Source organism: Triturus cristatus, chromosome 8 (genome assembly GCF_964204655.1).
Source record: "Triturus cristatus chromosome 8, aTriCri1.1, whole genome shotgun sequence".
NCBI lineage: Eukaryota > Metazoa > Chordata > Amphibia > Caudata > Salamandridae > Triturus > Triturus cristatus.
Window position 1 is genome coordinate 738,748,159 of NC_140591.1, and position 19,608 is coordinate 738,767,766.

The 19,608-nt window shown below is 41.7% G+C and overlaps 12 non-coding genes across 12 annotated transcripts; all 12 read right to left on the reverse strand.

Annotated features, from left to right (window-relative positions):
• Positions 1–429: 429 nt before the first annotated feature.
• On the reverse strand, positions 430–502 carry TRNAV-CAC (transfer RNA valine (anticodon CAC)). Its single transcript has one exon. It is a non-coding gene; the product is annotated as a tRNA-Val (tRNA).
• A 272-nt stretch (positions 503–774) lies between these two features.
• Positions 775–846, reverse strand: TRNAP-UGG (transfer RNA proline (anticodon UGG)). The gene has a single exon. It is a non-coding gene; the product is annotated as a tRNA-Pro (tRNA).
• Positions 847–5,202: 4,356 nt separating this feature from the next.
• On the reverse strand, positions 5,203–5,275 carry TRNAV-CAC (transfer RNA valine (anticodon CAC)). The gene has a single exon. It is a non-coding gene; the product is annotated as a tRNA-Val (tRNA).
• Positions 5,276–5,547: 272 nt separating this feature from the next.
• Positions 5,548–5,619, reverse strand: TRNAP-UGG (transfer RNA proline (anticodon UGG)). Its single transcript has one exon. It is a non-coding gene; the product is annotated as a tRNA-Pro (tRNA).
• A 2,315-nt stretch (positions 5,620–7,934) lies between these two features.
• TRNAP-UGG (transfer RNA proline (anticodon UGG)) lies at positions 7,935–8,006 on the reverse strand. The gene has a single exon. It is a non-coding gene; the product is annotated as a tRNA-Pro (tRNA).
• Positions 8,007–9,976: 1,970 nt separating this feature from the next.
• On the reverse strand, positions 9,977–10,049 carry TRNAV-CAC (transfer RNA valine (anticodon CAC)). The gene has a single exon. It is a non-coding gene; the product is annotated as a tRNA-Val (tRNA).
• Positions 10,050–10,321: 272 nt separating this feature from the next.
• Positions 10,322–10,393, reverse strand: TRNAP-UGG (transfer RNA proline (anticodon UGG)). The gene has a single exon. It is a non-coding gene; the product is annotated as a tRNA-Pro (tRNA).
• A 1,964-nt stretch (positions 10,394–12,357) lies between these two features.
• On the reverse strand, positions 12,358–12,430 carry TRNAV-CAC (transfer RNA valine (anticodon CAC)). Its single transcript has one exon. It is a non-coding gene; the product is annotated as a tRNA-Val (tRNA).
• Positions 12,431–12,702: 272 nt separating this feature from the next.
• TRNAP-UGG (transfer RNA proline (anticodon UGG)) lies at positions 12,703–12,774 on the reverse strand. The gene has a single exon. It is a non-coding gene; the product is annotated as a tRNA-Pro (tRNA).
• Positions 12,775–15,091: 2,317 nt separating this feature from the next.
• TRNAP-UGG (transfer RNA proline (anticodon UGG)) lies at positions 15,092–15,163 on the reverse strand. The gene has a single exon. It is a non-coding gene; the product is annotated as a tRNA-Pro (tRNA).
• Positions 15,164–17,478: 2,315 nt separating this feature from the next.
• TRNAP-UGG (transfer RNA proline (anticodon UGG)) lies at positions 17,479–17,550 on the reverse strand. The gene has a single exon. It is a non-coding gene; the product is annotated as a tRNA-Pro (tRNA).
• A 1,964-nt stretch (positions 17,551–19,514) lies between these two features.
• Positions 19,515–19,587, reverse strand: TRNAV-CAC (transfer RNA valine (anticodon CAC)). Its single transcript has one exon. It is a non-coding gene; the product is annotated as a tRNA-Val (tRNA).
• Positions 19,588–19,608: the final 21 nt, after the last annotated feature.

Sequence of the window (19,608 nt, forward strand, 5' to 3'; positions counted from 1 at the left end):
TCATGCATGGCTAGGAAAAATCGCCATACTGTTGCAAACATTCTTACACCACCAACTGGAAATAAATGATTCTGACATTAAACGTAAAGGTGACAATGCATTTGTATCATCACCTTGAGAAGGATCATCTTGGAATTGAGCCGAGGGCCTCTGCACTCAAAGCCAGAAACACTCCACTAAAATAAGATTCCTGTTGGTGCCAACAATTCTCCATGTTAATGCTTGTTCTAGGTGAGCAGTGAACCGATTGCATGGCTCTTTTGAAAGCAAGGTCTGAGAACCAACAGATACATCCACACGCCGATTACTTTAGTGTTTTGTGAGAATTCCCTTTCTTGGAACGAGATTGCATGAAATAATCTTCAGGGCTTGGACAATTCCATGGCAAAACGGCACCTATCAACATTGTAGCCAACACAATATAACAACTGTTTCTGCCCGGTTTCGAACCGGGGACCTTTCGCGTGTGAGGCGAACGTGATAACCACTACACTACAGAAACAGATACCTACAGTTGATTTTTCTGTAATGAAACTGCTCCGAACTGGCTATTCCATGGGCCTCTGGCTTTAGATTTCTTTCATGCAACCTGCCCGACATCCCTAGCTGAACGCTCGTACATGCCATGCAAGACCAGATGTTTGGTATTAGCTCAGACTGGGCAGGGCTGAAGCATGAGACTCTAGCAAAGAATTATCCACTACTGCAAAGAAAAAATTGATGTTGGTTTTGAAACGCAAACTTCAAAACAACTTGAAAAGAGTACCAAGAAAAGGGCTCGTCCGGGATTTGAACCCGGGACCTCTCGCACCCAAAGCGAGAATCATACCCCTAGACCAACGAGCCCTCAAAATCCTCTTACCTCTCAAAAGCTAATACCGGCTCTAAGCCCGCAATGAAGATCATGCTGGTATCTTTATGATGCTTGGTCTGTGAATACGCATGAAAGTCAGTCTCAACTTACCCTTTCTCAAACGATAGCACTATCATTTACAAGTGTCTCCTTTTATTCCGTCCCAGCTTTGGACACGTCTTACAGGAAGTCAGCCCTTATTTATATATTTCTTCAGTGGCTGAAGCCTAATGAGAAAGAGTAACAAGTTGTTCATAACAACATAAGAAACACATTGTGCATTTTCTCTTAAATACTCCTTCACTTTGTGCCAAAAGAAATACCAAGGTGAATACCTAGGCCACAGATTCAAGCTAAAGATCTTCCTGCTGAATGCAAGGCGCAATAAAAACTGCATATCGCTGGACTAAAGCATTCCTTGCATAGCCTCTAACATCATAACATAACTGAGCTGCTAGCAGCAAGCTAACCAATACCTTTCTGAAATGAGAATGACATGTGCTTATCTGCTCAATCAGGCTCGATCAGGCGAGATTTAGAAAAGGTGGAAAGGGTCCAAGTGGATGCCCCTTCCTTTTTAGGGTGGGTCCTGCTGACTATCATAGGATTGCTTGTAAAAGTGGCCAGGGTCAGAGGAAAAGCTGCCAACACTTCTTAGCGTTCTCTATAGATGCAGCCATTTTCTGTGACTGTAATTTCGGCCTTTTCCCAGAAGTCTCTATTCTGCCTATGCAAATTAACAAAAGCAGTGCTTATTCCTCACTTGCTCAAATGTCCTTCCTGTCCAGAAAGCTCTGATTAAGCATGCTTGTTTTCTTTTTCTGGGATATTTTAAATTGTTTCGCTGTCCAGTCTGTGGCAGTAGAAAGCTGCTTATGATGCCAGGTTTTGATGAATCCCCAAGGTACAAGTACAGAGGAATATATCAGTCTCTAGGATATGGAACTTTTAGCTAAAACATCACAATATGTGATGCTTGCCAAGAAAACACTACATTCTGGAGCGCTGATGATCAGAACATTCTGCTCCTGAAGGATAGAAAAGACAGCTTGATTGAAATAAAGTCTGTTTATATTGACGCTCTCTCTCTCCCTATATATACATACATGCATACACACACACACACAGGTATGTCATGCATTTCTTCAGATTTGTTTCAACCATTTACCATTTATTGGAGAATCCCTACTTTTCAAGTGACTGCAAATGAAGTCATCTCTGGCACTTTTTGTGCAAAGTAAGAGACACACATGACACCTTTTTATAAAAGTCATCGGTTTCTTTGTTACTGTGTACTTTCAAAGCATGGGGCTTTCACACGTCAGGTAAACCTGATTACCACTACACAACAAAAGCAGATGCAGCTTTCTTATCTATGTCGTGATAGAACAGTTGTGAATTGAGTAGAAGAAGGGCCCTGATGTGATACTTATTACATGCAGCCTGTAAGATAGTCAAACATGCAGGCTAGGAAGGAAGATGCAAATATCAATGTATTAGAAAAACACCTAAAGGCGAGTGATATGCTTTCATTCATGCATGGCTAGGAAAAATCGCCATACTGTTGCAAACATTCTTACACCACCAACTGGAAATAAATGATTCTGACATTAAACGTAAAGGTGACAATGCATTTGTATCATCACCTTGAGAAGGATCATCTTGGAATTGAGCCGAGGGCCTCTGCACTCAAAGCCAGAAACACTCCACTAAAATAAGATTCCTGTTGGTGCCAACAATTCTCCATGTTAATGCTTGTTCTAGGTGAGCAGTGAACCGATTGCAGGGCTCTTTTGAAAGCAAGGTCTGAGAACCAACAGATACATCCACACGCCGATTACTTTAGTGTTTTGAGAGAATTCCCTTTCTTGGAACGAGATTGCATGAAATAATCTTCAGGGCTTGGACAATTCCATGGCAAAACGGCACCTATCAACATTGTAGCCAACACAATATAACAACTGTTTCTGCCCGGTTTCGAACCGGGGACCTTTCGCGTGTGAGGCAAACGTGATAACCACTACACTACAGAAACAGATACCTACAGTTGATTTTTCTGTAATGAAACTGCTCCGAACTGGCTATTCCATGGGCCTCTGGCTTTAGATTTCTTTCATGCAACCTGCCCGACATCCCTAGCTGAACGCTCGTACATGCCATGCAAGACCAGATGTTTGGTATTAGCTCAGACTGGGCAGGGCTGAAGCATGAGACTCTAGCAAAGAATTATCCACTACTGCAAAGAAAAAATTGATGTTGGTTTTGAAACGCAAACTTCAAAACAACTTGAAAAGAGTACCAAGAAAAGGGCTTGTCCGGGATTTGAACCCGGGACCTCTCGCACCCAAAGCGAGAATCATACCCCTAGACCAACGAGCCCTCAAAATCCTCTTACCTCTCAAAAGCTAATACCGGCTCTAAGCCCGCAATGAAGATCATGCTGGTATCTTTATGATGCTTGGTCTGTGAATACGCATGAAAGTCAGTCTCAACTTACCCTTTCTCAAACGATAGCACTATCATTTACAAGTGTCTCCTTTTATTCCGTCCCAGCTTTGGACACGTCTTACAGGAAGTCAGCCCTTATTTATATATTTCTTCAGTGGCTGAAGCTTAATGAGAAAGAGTAACAAGTTGTTCATAACAACATAAGAAACACATTGTGCATTTTCTCTTAAATACTCCTTCACTTTGTGCCAAAAGAAATACCAAGGTGAATACCTAGGCCACAGATTCAAGCTAAAGATCTTCCTGCTGAATGCAAGGCGCAATAAAAACTGCATATCGCTGGACTAAAGCATTCCTTGCATAGCCTCTAACATCATAACATAACTGAGCTGCTAGCAGCAAGCTAACCAATACCTTTCTGAAATGAGAATGACATGTGCTTATCTGCTCAATCAGTGCTCAATCAGGCGAGATTTAGAAAAGGTGGAAAGGGTCCAAGTGGATGCCCCTTCCTTTTTAGGGTGGGTCCTGCTGACTATCATAGGATTGCTTGTAAAAGTGGCCAGGGTCAGAGGAAAAGCTGCCAACACTTCTTAGCGTTCTCTATAGATGCAGCCATTTTCTGTGACTGTAATTTCGGCCTTTTCCCAGAAGTCTCTATTCTGCCTATGCAAATTAACAAAAGCAGTGCTTATTCCTCACTTGCTCAAATGTCCTTCCTGTCCAGAAAGCTCTGATTAAGCATGCTTATTTTCTTTTTCTGGGATATTTTAAATTGTTTCGCTGTCCAGTCTGTGGCAGTAGAAAGCTGCTTATGATGCTAGGTTTTGATGAATCCCCAAGGTACAAGTACAGAGGAATATATCAGTCTCTAGGATATGGAACTTTTAGCTAACACATCACAATATGTGATGCTTGCCAAGAAAACACTACATTCTGGAGCGCTGATGATCAGAACATTCTGCTCCTGAAGGATAGAAAAGACAGCTTGATTGATATAAAGTCTGTTTATATTGACGCTCTCTCTCTCCCTATATATACATACATGCATACACACACACACACAGGTATGTCATGCATTTCTTCAGATTTGTTTCAACCATTTACCATTTATTGGAGAATCCCTACTTTTCAAGTGACTGCAAATGAAGTCATCTCTGGCACTTTTTGTGCAAAGTAAGAGACACACATGACACCTTTTTATAAAAGTCATCGGTTTCTTTGTTACTGTGTACTTTCAAAGCATGGGGCTTTCACACGTCAGGTAAACCTGATTACCACTACACAACAAAAGCAGATGCAGCTTTCTTATCTATGTCGTGATAGAACAGTTGTGAATTGAGTAGAAGAAGGGCCCTGATGTGATACTTATTACATGCAGCCTGTAAGATAGTCAAACATGCAGGCTAGGAAGGAAGATGCAAATATCAATGTATTAGAAAAACACCTAAAGGCGAGTGATATGCTTTCATTCATGCATGGCTAGGAAAAATCGCCATACTGTTGCAAACATTCTTACACCACCAACTGGAAATAAATGATTCTGACATTAAACGTAAAGGTGACAATGCATTTGTATCATCACCTTGAGAAGGATCATCTTGGAATTGAGCCGAGGGCCTCTGCACTCAAAGCCAGAAACACTCCACTAAAATAAGATTCCTGTTGGTGCCAACAATTCTCCATGTTAATGCTTGTTCTAGGTGAGCAGTGAACCGATTGCAGGGCTCTTTTGAAAGCAAGGTCTGAGAACCAACAGATACATCCACACGCCGATTACTTTAGTGTTTTGAGAGAATTCCCTTTCTTGGAACGAGATTGCATGAAATAATCTTCAGGGCTTGGACAATTCCATGGCAAAACGGCACCTATCAACATTGTAGCCAACACAATATAACAACTGTTTCTGCCCGGTTTCGAACCGGGGACCTTTCGCGTGTGAGGCGAACGTGATAACCACTACACTACAGAAACAGATACCTACAGTTGATTTTTCTGTAATGAAACTGCTCCGAACTGGCTATTCCATGGGCCTCTGGCTTTAGATTTCTTTCATGCAACCTGCCCGACATCCCTAGCTGAACGCTCGTACATGCCATGCAAGACCAGATGTTTGGTATTAGCTCAGACTGGGCAGGGCTGAAGCATGAGACTCTAGCAAAGAATTATCCACTACTGCAAAGAAAAAATTGATGTTGGTTTTGAAACGCAAACTTCAAAACAACTTGAAAAGAGTACCAAGAAAAGGGCTCGTCCGGGATTTGAACCCGGGACCTCTCGCACCCAAAGCGAGAATCATACCCCTAGACCAACGAGCCCTCAAAATCCTCTTACCTCTCAAAAGCTAATACCGGCTCTAAGCCCGCAATGAAGATCATGCTGGTATCTTTATGATGCTTGGTCTGTGAATACGCATGAAAGTCAGTCTCAACTTACCCTTTCTCAAACGATAGCACTATCATTTACAAGTGTCTCCTTTTATTCCGTCCCAGCTTTGGACACGTCTTACAGGAAGTCAGCCCTTATTTATATATTTCTTCAGTGGCTGAAGCTTAATGAGAAAGAGTAACAAGTTGTTCATAACAACATAAGAAACACATTGTGCATTTTCTCTTAAATACTCCTTCACTTTGTGCCAAAAGAAATACCAAGGTGAATACCTAGGCCACAGATTCAAGCTAAAGATCTTCCTGCTGAATGCAAGGCGCAATAAAAACTGCATATCGCTGGACTAAAGCATTCCTTGCATAGCCTCTAACATCATAACATAACTGAGCTGCTAGCAGCAAGCTAACCAATACCTTTCTGAAATGAGAATTACATGTGCTTATCTGCTCAATCAGTGCTCGATCAGGCGAGATTTAGAAAAGGTGGAAAGGGTCCAAGTGGATGCCCCTTCCTTTTTAGGGTGGGTCCTGCTGACTATCATAGGATTGCTTGTAAAAGTGGCCAGGGTCAGAGGAAAAGCTGCCAACACTTCTTAGCGTTCTCTATAGATGCAGCCATTTTCTGTGACTGTAATTTCGGCCTTTTCCCAGAAGTCTCTATTCTGCCTATGCAAATTAACAAAAGCAGTGCTTATTCCTCACTTGCTCAAATGTCCTTCCTGTCCAGAAAGCTCTGATTAAGCATGCTTGTTTTCTTTTTCTGGGATATTTTAAATTGTTTCGCTGTCCAGTCTGTGGCAGTAGAAAGCTGCTTATGATGCCAGGTTTTGATGAATCCCCAAGGTACAAGTACAGAGGAATATATCAGTCTCTAGGATATGGAACTTTTAGCTAAAACATCACAATATGTGATGCTTGCCAAGAAAACACTACATTCTGGAGCGCTGATGATCAGAACATTCTGCTCCTGAAGGATAGAAAAGATAGCTTGATTGAAATAAAGTCTGTTTATATTGACGCTCTCTCTCTCCCTATATATACATACATGCGTACACACACACACACAGGTATGTCATGCATTTCTTCAGATTTGTTTCAACCATTTACCATTTATTGGAGAATCCCTACTTTTCAAGTGACTGCAAATGAAGTCATCTCTGGCACTTTTTGTGCAAAGTAAGAGACACACATGACACCTTTTTATAAAAGTCATCGGTTTCTTTGTTACTGTGTACTTTCAAAGCATGGGGCTTTCACACGTCAGGTAAACCTGATTACCACTACACAACAAAAGCAGATGCAGCTTTCTTATCTATGTCGTGATAGAACAGTTGTGAATTGAGTAGAAGAAGGGCCCTGATGTGATACTTATTACATGCAGCCTGTAAGATAGTCAAACATGCAGGCTAGGAAGGAAGATGCAAATATCAATGTATTAGAAAAACACCTAAAGGCGAGTGATATGCTTTCATTCATGCATGGCTAGGAAAAATCGCCATACTGTTGCAAACATTCTTACACCACCAACTGGAAATAAATGATTCTGACATTAAACGTAAAGGTGACAATGCATTTGTATCATCACCTTGAGAAGGATCATCTTGGAATTGAGCCGAGGGCCTCTGCACTCAAAGCCAGAAACACTCCACTAAAATAAGATTCCTGTTGGTGCCAACAATTCTCCATGTTAATGCTTGTTCTAGGTGAGCAGTGAACCGATTGCAGGGCTCTTTTGAAAGCAAGGTCTGAGAACCAACAGATACATCCACACGCCGATTACTTTAGTGTTTTGAGAGAATTCCCTTTCTTGGAACGAGATTGCATGAAATAATCTTCAGGGCTTGGACAATTCCATGGCAAAACGGCACCTATCAACATTGTAGCCAACACAATATAACAACTGTTTCTGCCCGGTTTCGAACCGGAGACCTTTCGCGTGTGAGGCAAACGTGATAACCACTACACTACAGAAACAGATACCTACAGTTGATTTTTCTGTAATGAAACTGCTCCGAACTGGCTATTCCATGGGCCTCTGGCTTTAGATTTCTTTCATGCAACCTGCCCGACATCCCTAGCTGAACGCTCGTACATGCCATGCAAGACCAGATGTTTGGTATTAGCTCAGACTGGGCAGGGCTGAAGCATGAGACTCTAGCAAAGAATTATCCACTACTGCAAAGAAAAAATTGATGTTGGTTTTGAAACGCAAACTTCAAAACAACTTGAAAAGAGTACCAAGAAAAGGGCTCGTCCGGGATTTGAACCCGGGACCTCTCGCACCCAAAGCGAGAATCATACCCCTAGACCAACGAGCCCTCAAAATCCTCTTACCTCTCAAAAGCTAATACCGGCTCTAAGCCCGCAATGAAGATCATGCTGGTATCTTTATGATGCTTGGTCTGTGAATACGCATGAAAGTCAGTCTCAACTTACCCTTTCTCAAACGATAGCACTATCATTTACAAGTGTCTCCTTTTATTCCGTCCCAGCTTTGGACACGTCTTACAGGAAGTCAGCCCTTATTTATATATTTCTTCAGTGGCTGAAGCTTAATGAGAAAGAGTAACAAGTTGTTCATAACAACATAAGAAACACATTGTGCATTTTCTCTTAAATACTCCTTCACTTTGTGCCAAAAGAAATACCAAGGTGAATACCTAGGCCACAGATTCAAGCTAAAGATCTTCCTGCTGAATGCAAGGCGCAATAAAAACTGCATATCGCTGGACTAAAGCATTCCTTGCATAGCCTCTAACATCATAACATAACTGAGCTGCTAGCAGCAAGCTAACCAATACCTTTCTGAAATGAGAATGACATGTGCTTATCTGCTCAATCAGTGCTCAATCAGGCGAGATTTAGAAAAGGTGGAAAGGGTCCAAGTGGATGCCCCTTCCTTTTTAGGGTGGGTCCTGCTGACTATCATAGGATTGCTTGTAAAAGTGGCCAGGGTCAGAGGAAAAGCTGCCAACACTTCTTAGCGTTCTCTATAGATGCAGCCATTTTCTGTGACTGTAATTTCGGCCTTTTCCCAGAAGTCTCTATTCTGCCTATGCAAATTAACAAAAGCAGTGCTTATTCCTCACTTGCTCAAATGTCCTTCCTGTCCAGAAAGCTCTGATTAAGCATGCTTATTTTCTTTTTCTGGGATATTTTAAATTGTTTCGCTGTCCAGTCTGTGGCAGTAGAAAGCTGCTTATGATGCTAGGTTTTGATGAATCCCCAAGGTACAAGTACAGAGGAATATATCAGTCTCTAGGATATGGAACTTTTAGCTAACACATCACAATATGTGATGCTTGCCAAGAAAACACTACATTCTGGAGCGCTGATGATCAGAACATTCTGCTCCTGAAGGATAGAAAAGACAGCTTGATTGATATAAAGTCTGTTTATATTGACGCTCTCTCTCTCCCTATATATACATACATGCATACACACACACACACAGGTATGTCATGCATTTCTTCAGATTTGTTTCAACCATTTACCATTTATTGGCGAATCCCTACTTTTCAAGTGACTGCAAATGAAGTCATCTCTGGCACTTTTTGTGCAAAGTAAGAGACACACATGACACCTTTTTATAAAAGTCATCGGTTTCTTTGTTACTGTGTACTTTCAAAGCATGGGGCTTTCACACGTCAGGTAAACCTGATTACCACTACACAACAAAAGCAGATGCAGCTTTCTTATCTATGTCGTGATAGAACAGTTGTGAATTGAGTAGAAGAAGGGCCCTGATGTGATACTTATTACATGCAGCCTGTAAGATAGTCAAACATGCAGGCTAGGAAGGAAGATGCAAATATCAATGTATTAGAAAAACACCTAAAGGCGAGTGATATGCTTTCATTCATGCATGGCTAGGAAAAATCGCCATACTGTTGCAAACATTCTTACACCACCAACTGGAAATAAATGATTCTGACATTAAACGTAAAGGTGACAATGCATTTGTATCATCACCTTGAGAAGGATCATCTTGGAATTGAGCCGAGGGCCTCTGCACTCAAAGCCAGAAACACTCCACTAAAATAAGATTCCTGTTGGTGCCAACAATTCTCCATGTTAATGCTTGTTCTAGGTGAGCAGTGAACCGATTGCAGGGCTCTTTTGAAAGCAAGGTCTGAGAACCAACAGATACATCCACACGCCGATTACTTTAGTGTTTTGAGAGAATTCCCTTTCTTGGAACGAGATTGCATGAAATAATCTTCAGGGCTTGGACAATTCCATGGCAAAACGGCACCTATCAACATTGTAGCCAACACAATATAACAACTGTTTCTGCCCGGTTTCGAACCGGGGACCTTTCGCGTGTGAGGCGAACGTGATAACCACTACACTACAGAAACAGATACCTACAGTGGATTTTTCTGTAATGAAACTGCTCCGAACTGGCTATTCCATGGGCCTCTGGCTTTAGATTTCTTTCATGCAACCTGCCCGACATCCCTAGCTGAACGCTCGTACATGCCATGCAAGACCAGATGTTTGGTATTAGCTCAGACTGGGCAGGGCTGAAGCATGAGACTCTAGCAAAGAATTATCCACTACTGCAAAGAAAAAATTGATGTTGGTTTTGAAACGCAAACTTCAAAACAACTTGAAAAGAGTACCAAGAAAAGGGCTCGTCCGGGATTTGAACCCGGGACCTCTCGCACCCAAAGCGAGAATCATACCCCTAGACCAACGAGCCCTCAAAATCCTCTTACCTCTCAAAAGCTAATACCGGCTCTAAGCCCGCAATGAAGATCATGCTGGTATCTTTATGATGCTTGGTCTGTGAATACGCATGAAAGTCAGTCTCAACTTACCCTTTCTCAAACGATAGCACTATCAAGTGTCTCCTTTTATTCCGTCCCAGCTTTGGACACGTCTTACAGGAAGTCAGCCCTTATTTATATATTTCTGCAGTGGCTGAATCTTAATGAGAAAGAGTAACAAGTTGTTCATAACAACATAAGAAACACATTGTGCATTTTCTCTCAAATACTCCTTCACTTTGTGCCAAAAGAAATACCAAGGTGAATACCTAGGCCACAGATTCAAGCTAAAGATCTTCCTGGTGAAGGCAAGGCGCAATAAAAACTGCATATCGCTGGACTAAAGCATTCCTTGCATAGCCTCTAACATCATAACATAACTGAGCTGCTAGCAGCAAGCTAACCAATACCTTTCTGAAATGAGAATGACATGTGCTTATCTGCTCAATCAGTGCTCAATCAGGCGAGATTTAGAAAAGGTGGAAAGGGTCCAAGTGGATGCCCCTTCCTTTTTAGGGTGGGTCCTGCTGACTATCATAGGATTGCTTGTAAAAGTGGTCAGGGTCAGAGGAAAAGCTGCCAACACTTCTTAGCGTTCTCTATAGATGCAGCCATTTTCTGTGACTGTAATTTCGGCCTTTTCCCAGAAGTCTCTATTCTGCCTATGCAAATTAACAAAAGCAGTGCTTATTCCTCACTTGCTCAAAGGTCCTTCCTGTCCAGAAAGCTCTGATTAAGCATGCTTATTTTCTTTTTCTGGGATATTTTAAATTGTTTCGCTGTCCAGTCTGTGGCAGTAGAAAGCTGCTTATGATGCCAGGTTTTGATGAATCCCCAAGGTACAAGTACAGAGGAATATATCAGTCTCTAGGATATGGAACTTTTAGCTAACACATCACAATATGTGATGCTTGCCAAGAAAACACTACATTCTGGAGCGCTGATGATCAGAACATTCTGCTCCTGAAGGATAGAAAAGACAGCTTGATTGAAATAAAGTCTGTTTATATTGACGCTCTCTCTCTCCCTATATATACATACATGCGTACACACACACACACAGGTATGTCATGCATTTCTTCAGATTTGTTTCAACCATTTACCATTTATTGGAGAATCCCTACTTTTCAAGTGACTGCAAATGAAGTCATCTCTGGCACTTTTTGTGCAAAGTAAGAGACGCACATGACACCTTTTTATAAAAGTCATCGGTTTCTTTGTTACTGTGTACTTTCAAAGCATGGGGCTTTCACACGTCAGGTAAACCTGATTACCACTACACAACAAAAGCAGATGCAGCTTTCTTATCTATGTCGTGATAGAACAGTTGTGAATTGAGTAGAAGAAGGGCCCTGATGTGATACTTATTACATGCAGCCTGTAAGATAGTCAAACATGCAGGCTAGGAAGGAAGATGCAAATATCAATGTATTAGAAAAACACCTAAAGGCGAGTGATATGCTTTCATTCATGCATGGCTAGGAAAAATCGCCATACTGTTGCAAACATTCTTACACCACCAACTGGAAATAAATGATTCTGACATTAAACGTAAAGGTGACAATGCATTTGTATCATCACCTTGAGAAGGATCATCTTGGAATTGAGCCGAGGGCCTCTGCACTCAAAGCCAGAAACACTCCACTAAAATAAGATTCCTGTTGGTGCCAACAATTCTCCATGTTAATGCTTGTTCTAGGTGAGCAGTGAACCGATTGCAGGGCTCTTTTGAAAGCAAGGTCTGAGAACCAACAGATACATCCACACGCCGATTACTTTAGTGTTTTGAGAGAATTCCCTTTCTTGGAACGAGATTGCATGAAATAATCTTCAGGGCTTGGACAATTCCATGGCAAAACGGCACCTATCAACATTGTAGCCAACACAATATAACAACTGTTTCTGCCCGGTTTCGAACCGGGGACCTTTCGCGTGTGAGGCGAACGTGATAACCACTACACTACAGAAACAGATACCTACAGTTGATTTTTCTGTAATGAAACTGCTCCGAACTGGCTATTCCATGGGCCTCTGGCTTTAGATTTCTTTCATGCAACCTGCCCGACATCCCTAGCTGAACGCTCGTACATGCCATGCAAGACCAGATGTTTGGTATTAGCTCAGACTGGGCAGGGCTGAAGCATGAGACTCTAGCAAAGAATTATCCACTACTGCAAAGAAAAAATTGATGTTGGTTTTGAAACGCAATCTTCAAAACAACTTGAAAAGAGTACCAAGAAAAGGGCTCGTCCGGGATTTGAACCCGGGACCTCTCGCACCCAAAGCGAGAATCATACCCCTAGACCAACGAGCCCTCAAAATCCTCTTACCTCTCAAAAGCTAATAACGGCTCTAAGCCCGCAATGAAGATCATGCTGGTATCTTTATGATGCTTGGTCTGTGAATACGCATGAAAGTCAGTCTCAACTTACCCTTTCTCAAACGATAGCACTATCATTTACAAGTGTCTCCTTTTATTCCGTCCCAGCTTTGGACACGTCTTACAGGAAGTCAGCCCTTATTTATATATTTCTGCAGTGGCTGAAGCTTAATGAGAAAGAGTAACAAGTTGTTCATAACAGCATAAGAAACACATTGTGCATTTTATCTCAAATACTCCTTCACTTTGTGCCAAAAGAAATACCAAGGTGAATACCTAGGCCACAGATTCAAGCTAAAGATCTTCCTGCTGAATGCAAGGCGCAATAAAAACTGCATATCGCTGGACTAAAGCATTCCTTGCATAGCCTCTAACATCATAACATAACTGAGCTGCTAGCAGCAAGCTAACCAATACCTTTCTGAAATGAGAATTACATGTGCTTATCTGCTCAATCAGTGCTCGATCAGGCGAGATTTAGAAAAGGTGGAAAGGGTCCAAGTGGATGCCCCTTCCTTTTTAGGGTGGGTCCTGCTGACTATCATAGGATTGCTTGTAAAAGTGGCCAGGGTCAGAGGAAAAGCTGCCAACACTTCTTAGCGTTCTCTATAGATGCAGCCATTTTCTGTGACTGTAATTTCGGCCTTTTCCCAGAAGTCTCTATTCTGCCTATGCAAATTAACAAAAGCAGTGCTTATTCCTCACTTGCTCAAATGTCCTTCCTGTCCAGAAAGCTCTGATTAAGCATGCTTATTTTCTTTTTCTGGGATATTTTAAATTGTTTCGCTGTCCAGTCTGTGGCAGTAGAAAGCTGCTTATGATGCCAGGTTTTGATGAATCCCCAAGGTACAAGTACAGAGGAATATATCAGTCTCTAGGATATGGAACTTTTAGCTAACACATCACAATATGTGATGCTTGCCAAGAAAACACTACATTCTGGAGCGCTGATGATCAGAACATTCTGCTCCTGAAGGATAGAAAAGACAGCTTGATTGAAATAAAGTCTGTTTATATTGACGCTCTCTCTCTCCCTATATATACATACATGCGTACACACACACACACACAGGTATGTCATGCATTTCTTCAGATTTGTTTCAACCATTTACCATTTATTGGAGAATCCCTACTTTTCAAGTGATTGCAAATGAAGTCATCTCTGGCACTTTTTGTGCAAAGTAAGAGACACACATGACACCTTTTTATAAAAGTCATCGGTTTCTTTGTTACTGTGTACTTTCAAAGCATGGGGCTTTCACACGTCAGGTAAACCTGATTACCACTACACAACAAAAGCAGATGCAGCTTTCTTATCTATGTCGTGATAGAACAGTTGTGAATTGAGTAGAAGAAGGGCCCTGATGTGATACTTATTACATGCAGCCTGTAAGATAGTCAAACATGCAGGCTAAGAAGGAAGATGCAAATATCAATGTATTAGAAAAACACCTAAAGGCGAGTGATATGCTTTCATTCATGCATGGCTAGGAAAAATCGCCATACTGTTGCAAACATTCTTACACCACCAACTGGAAATAAATGATTCTGACATTAAACGTAAAGGTGACAATGCATTTGTATCATCACCTTGAGAAGGATCATCTTGGAATTGAGCCGAGGGCCTCTGCACTCAAAGCCAGAAACACTCCACTAAAATAAGATTCCTGTTGGTGCCAACAATTCTCCATGTTAATGCTTGTTCTAGGTGAGCAGTGAACCGATTGCAGGGCTCTTTTGAAAGCAAGTTCTGAGAACCAACAGATACATCCACACGCCGATTACTTTAGTGTTTTGAGAGCATTCCCTTTCTTGGAACGAGATTGCATGAAATAATCTTCAGGGCTTGGACAATTCCATGGCAAAACGGCACCTATCAACATTGTAGCCAACACAATATAACAACTGTTTCTGCCCGGTTTCGAACCGGGGACCTTTCGCGTGTGAGGCAAACGTGATAACCACTACACTACAGAAACAGATACCTACAGTTGATTTTTCTGTAATGAAACTGCTCCGAACTGGCTATTCCATGGGCCTCTGGCTTTAGATTTCTTTCATGCAACCTGCCCGACATCCCTAGCTGAACGCTCGTACATGCCATGCAAGACCAGATGTTTGGTATTAGCTCAGACTGGGCAGGGCTGAAGCATGAGACTCTAGCAAAGAATTATCCACTACTGCAAAGAAAAAATTGATGTTGGTTTTGAAACGCAAACTTCAAAACAACTTGAAAAGAGTACCAAGAAAAGGGCTCGTCCGGGATTTGAACCCGGGACCTCTCGCACCCAAAGCGAGAATCATACCCCTAGACCAACGAGCCCTCAAAATCCTCTTACCTCTCAAAAGCTAATACCGGCTCTAAGCCCGCAATGAAGATCATGCTGGTATCTTTATGATGCTTGGTCTGTGAATACGCAAGAAAGTCAGTCTCAACTTACCCTTTCTCAAACGATAGCACTATCATTTACAAGTGTCTCCTTTTATTCCGTCCCAGCTTTGGACACGTCTTACAGGAAGTCAGCCCTTATTTATATATTTCTTCAGTGGCTGAAGCTTAATGAGAAAGAGTAACAAGTTGTTCATAACAACATAAGAAACACATTGTGCATTTTCTCTTAAATACTCCTTCACTTTGTGCCAAAAGAAATACCAAGGTGAATACCTAGGCCACAGATTCAAGCTAAAGATCTTCCTGCTGAATGCAAGGCGCAATAAAAACTGCATATCGCTGGACTAAAGCATTCCTTGCATAGCCTCTAACATCATAACATAACTGAGCTGCTAGCAGCAAGCTAACCAATACCTTTCTGAAATGAGAATTACATGTGCTTATCTGCTCAATCAGTGCTCGATCAGGCGAGATTTAGAAAAGGTGGAAAGGGTCCAAGTGGATGCCCCTTCCTTTTTAGGGTGGGTCCTGCTGACTATCATAGGATTGCTTGTAAAAGTGGCCAGGGTCAGAGGAAAAGCTGCCAACACTTCTTAGCGTTCTCTATAGATGCAGCCATTTTCTGTGACTGTAATTTCGGCCTTTTCCCAGAAGTCTCTATTCTGCCTATGCAAATTAACAAAAGCAGTGCTTATTCCTCACTTGCTCAAATGTCCTTCCTGTCCAGAAAGCTCTGATTAAGCATGCTTGTTTTCTTTTTCTGGGATATTTTAAATTGTTTCGCTGTCCAGTCTGTGGCAGTAGAAAGCTGCTTATGATGCCAGGTTTTGATGAATCCCCAAGGTACAAGTACAGAGGAATATATCAGTCTCTAGGATATGGAACTTTTAGCTAAAACATCACAATATGTGATGCTTGCCAAGAAAACACTACATTCTGGAGCGCTGATGATCAGAACATTCTGCTCCTGAAGGATAGAAAAGATAGCTTGATTGAAATAAAGTCTGTTTATATTGACGCTCTCTCTCTCCCTATATATACATACATGCGTACACACACACACACAGGTATGTCATGCATTTCTTCAGATTTGTTTCAACCATTTACCATTTATTGGAGAATCCCTACTTTTCAAGTGACTGCAAATGAAGTCATCTCTGGCACTTTTTGTGCAAAGTAAGAGACACACATGACACCTTTTTATAAAAGTCATCGGTTTCTTTGTTACTGTGTACTTTCAAAGCATGGGGCTTTCACACGTCAGGTAAACCTGATTACCACTACACAACAAAAGCAGATGCAGCTTTCTTATCTATGTCGTGATAGAACAGTTGTGAATTGAGTAGAAGAAGGGCCCTGATGTGATACTTATTACATGCAGCCTGTAAGATAGTCAAACATGCAGGCTAGGAAGGAAGATGCAAATATCAATGTATTAGAAAAACACCTAAAGGCGAGTGATATGCTTTCATTCATGCATGGCTAGGAAAAATCGCCATACTGTTGCAAACATTCTTACACCACCAACTGGAAATAAATGATTCTGACATTAAACGTAAAGGTGACAATGCATTTGTATCATCACCTTGAGAAGGATCATCTTGGAATTGAGCCGAGGGCCTCTGCACTCAAAGCCAGAAACACTCCACTAAAATAAGATTCCTGTTGGTGCCAACAATTCTCCATGTTAATGCTTGTTCTAGGTGAGCAGTGAACCGATTGCAGGGCTCTTTTGAAAGCAAGGTCTGAGAACCAACAGATACATCCACACGCCGATTACTTTAGTGTTTTGAGAGAATTCCCTTTCTTGGAACGAGATTGCATGAAATAATCTTCAGGGCTTGGACAATTCCATGGCAAAACGGCACCTATCAACATTGTAGCCAACACAATATAACAACTGTTTCTGCCCGGTTTCGAACCGGAGACCTTTCGCGTGTGAGGCAAACGTGATAACCACTACACTACAGAAACAGATACCTACAGTTGATTTTTCTGTAATGAAACTGCTCCGAACTGGCTATTCCATGGGCCTCTGGCTTTAGATTTCTTTCATGCAACCTGCCCGACATCCCTAGCTGAACGCTCGTACATGCCATGCAAGACCAGATGTTTGGTATTAGCTCAGACTGGGCAGGGCTGAAGCATGAGACTCTAGCAAAGAATTATCCACTACTGCAAAGAAAAAATTGATGTTGGTTTTGAAACGCAAACTTCAAAACAACTTGAAAAGAGTACCAAGAAAAGGGCTCGTCCGGGATTTGAACCCGGGACCTCTCGCACCCAAAGCGAGAATCATACCCCTAGACCAACGAGCCCTCAAAATCCTCTTACCTCTCAAAAGCTAATACCGGCTCTAAGCCCTCAATGAAGATCATGCTGGTATCTTTATGATGCTTGGTCTGTGAATACGCATGAAAGTCAGTCTCAACTTACCCTTTCTCAAACGATAGCACTATCAAGTGTCTCCTTTTATTCCGTCCCAGCTTTGGACACGTCTTACAGGAAGTCAGCCCTTATTTATATATTTCTGCAGTGGCTGAATCTTAATGAGAAAGAGTAACAAGTTGTTCATAACAACATAAGAAACACATTGTGCATTTTCTCTCAAATACTCCTTCACTTTGTGCCAAAAGAAATACCAAGGTGAATACCTAGGCCACAGATTCAAGCTAAAGATCTTCCTGGTGAAGGCAAGGCGCAATAAAAACTGCATATCGCTGGACTAAAGCATTCCTTGCATAGCCTCTAACATCATAACATAACTGAGCTGCTAGCAGCAAGCTAACCAATACCTTTCTGAAATGAGAATGACATGTGCTTATCTGCTCAATCAGTGCTCAATCAGGCGAGATTTAGAAAAGGTGGAAAGGGTCCAAGTGGATGCCCCTTCCTTTTTAGGGTGGGTCCTGCTGACTATCATAGGATTGCTTGTAAAAGTGGTCAGGGTCAGAGGAAAAGCTGCCAACACTTCTTAGCGTTCTCTATAGATGCAGCCATTTTCTGTGACTGTAATTTCGGCCTTTTCCCAGAAGTCTCTATTCTGCCTATGCAAATTAACAAAAGCAGTGCTTATTCCTCACTTGCTCAAAGGTCCTTCCTGTCCAGAAAGCTCTGATTAAGCATGCTTATTTTCTTTTTCTGGGATATTTTAAATTGTTTCGCTGTCCAGTCTGTGGCAGTAGAAAGCTGCTTATGATGCCAGGTTTTGATGAATCCCCAAGGTACAAGTACAGAGGAATATATCAGTCTCTAGGATATGGAACTTTTAGCTAACACATCACAATATGTGATGCTTGCCAAGAAAACACTACATTCTGGAGCGCTGATGATCAGAACATTCTGCTCCTGAAGGATAGAAAAGACAGCTTGATTGAAATAAAGTCTGTTTATATTGACGCTCTCTCTCTCCCTATATATACATACATGCGTACACACACACACACAGGTATGTCATGCATTTCTTCAGATTTGTTTCAACCATTTACCATTTATTGGAGAATCCCTACTTTTCAAGTGACTGCAAATGAAGTCATCTCTGGCACTTTTTGTGCAAAGTAAGAGACGCACATGACACCTTTTTATAAAAGTCATCGGTTTCTTTGTTACTGTGTACTTTCAAAGCATGGGGCTTTCACACGTCAGGTAAACCTGATTACCACTACACAACAAAAGCAGATGCAGCTTTCTTATCTATGTCGTGATAGAACAGTTGTGAATTGAGTAGAAGAAGGGCCCTGATGTGATACTTATTACATGCAGCCTGTAAGATAGTCAAACATGCAGGCTAGGAAGGAAGATGCAAATATCAATGTATTAGAAAAACACCTAAAGGCGAGTGATATGCTTTCATTCATGCATGGCTAGGAAAAATCGCCATACTGTTGCAAACATTCTTACACCACCAACTGGAAATAAATGATTCTGACATTAAACGTAAAGGTGACAATGCATTTGTATCATCACCTTGAGAAGGATCATCTTGGAATTGAGCCGAGGGCCTCTGCACTCAAAGCCAGAAACACTCCACTAAAATAAGATTCCTGTTGGTGCCAACAATTCTCCATGTTAATGCTTGTTCTAGGTGAGCAGTGAACCGATTGCAGGGCTCTTTTGAAAGCAAGGTCTGAGAACCAACAGATACATCCACACGCCGATTACTTTAGTGTTTTGAGAGAATTCCCTTTCTTGGAACGAGATTGCATGAAATAATCTTCAGGGCTTGGACAATTCCATGGCAAAACGGCACCTATCAACATTGTAGCCAACACAATATAACAACTGTTTCTGCCCGGTTTCGAACCGGGGACCTTTCGCGTGTGAGGCGAACGTGATAACCACTACACTACAGAAACAGATACCTACAGTTGATTTTT